The sequence below is a fragment of the Mesitornis unicolor genome, unplaced genomic scaffold (genome assembly GCF_000695765.1).
Source record: "Mesitornis unicolor isolate BGI_N332 unplaced genomic scaffold, ASM69576v1 scaffold10050, whole genome shotgun sequence".
Lineage (NCBI taxonomy): Eukaryota > Metazoa > Chordata > Aves > Mesitornithiformes > Mesitornithidae > Mesitornis > Mesitornis unicolor.
The window spans coordinates 28,402-30,078 of NW_010156247.1; positions in this window are offsets into that span (position 1 = coordinate 28,402).

Here is a 1,677-nt window from a genome sequence, read left to right on the forward strand (position 1 = left end):
TAAGAGCAGCTGGCTCATCAGGAAAATGCCTAACTCACCAGATGCCAACCTTGCTCTCCTGACAGTTCCTGAGGCTTCTGTCTAGGTCTGTTCCTGGATTTGGCCCTGATGTGCTTAAGGTCCATACTTAATTACATTATTTTCTGTTAAGAATATTTTTAGAATTTCATAATTTTTAGAAATGCAAACTCTAATCATTTAGTATTCAGATGCTTTGAGAGAGCCAATGGGCTTTCTGTAGCTTAACGGAAAAAGTAAGAAACTAACTGAACAGACTGCTTTGGCAGTTTTGCTGAGTAAGGACTGCAGGATCAGGCCTGAAAGGTAAGAAATAAAAAGATCACAGAAATGTAATGTAAGGGAAGGACTGTTTTCTTTTCTGGATAACTCTGTGCAGTTCTCAGAGGAACCATTTGTACTAGCATGCATATAGCAAAGATAGAATGACATATTAAACATTAGTCATTTGCAACTTACTGTCCTTATACTGCTAATGTGATCTTGGCCTTCCTGATAACTTAAAACCTGACCTTGCTACTTCAATCTGCACTTTGATTTTGTTATTTATTTACCGGATATTCAGTGCATTATGTAATATATAGTAATATATAAAATGTGGAAATAAATATGAATTAAACTGTGTTTAGGTAACTGAATATATTTGTTTCAAAAACAGTGCTAATAAACTAATTATGACTGTATGTGGTTGTAACACTCTGTGGTCTGCTTTTGAATTCAGACATTTTCTTTAAGAACTTAATATATATTAATTCTTCATGTAAAGATCAATTATGACTCCTGTTTATTTGAAAGGTAGCCACCAGAAGGTAATTCCCGCCGTACAGAACTTGTCCAATCTTCAGAAAACACAGGAAGATGCACTATAAATTAGTGAGACTTGGACACTGAAATTGCCAAAGGTGACACGCTATTTAGTAGGGAAAATGCTTTCTCACCTGACTGCTTCATCCCAGCTTTGAAATTTTAAATCCTTGCCTGGTAAAAAAATGTGAAAGAAAAAGGTTATCACTGGTTTTGCCTACTCTACTACACTTACTAAGCTGACCGGTTGCTTAATATATAATGGTGAATGGAATTTGTAGAGATTCAGGAAGCGTTTGGAGTTTGATTCTCTGCACTAGCAAGATGCATTGATACCTTTGAATCCTGTGGCCTAAATCCAGGCCAATTTTAACTGAGAATGTTTGCTGTTAAAACTGAAGTTCTGTTCCGAGTTTGGCTTCCAGAATCTGCACAGGTATTTTGCGTTTAAGTGTGACTTAGTTCAGTAAAGTTCGAGGAAGGAGATAAGATCTTGGCTACTCCATTCAGACAGCAACTTGGTGTCATGGACATGTGCACCGCTGTGTGACTGTGTCCACAGATGTACACCTGGGTGCCCCATCCTTAACTCTGCTTCTGGATCACATTCTAACTGTGCTGTTGTGATCTGGTGTGTACCGTTGCTCTCACCCACCCAGGTGGGAAGAAGATGTGCCATAGATAGTGGAGCACAACAGCATCTCCAGTTTGCTCTTGACAGCAAGGGCATGAGGAGTGTGTGCTGCAAAGCACACTGTGTCTGCCCTGCAGGCTGCAGGAGCAGCAGCTGTGGGTTCTGCATCAGGGCCACACAGTGGGACAGGGAGAGAACCAGTAAGCAGAGTCAGAGTCAAG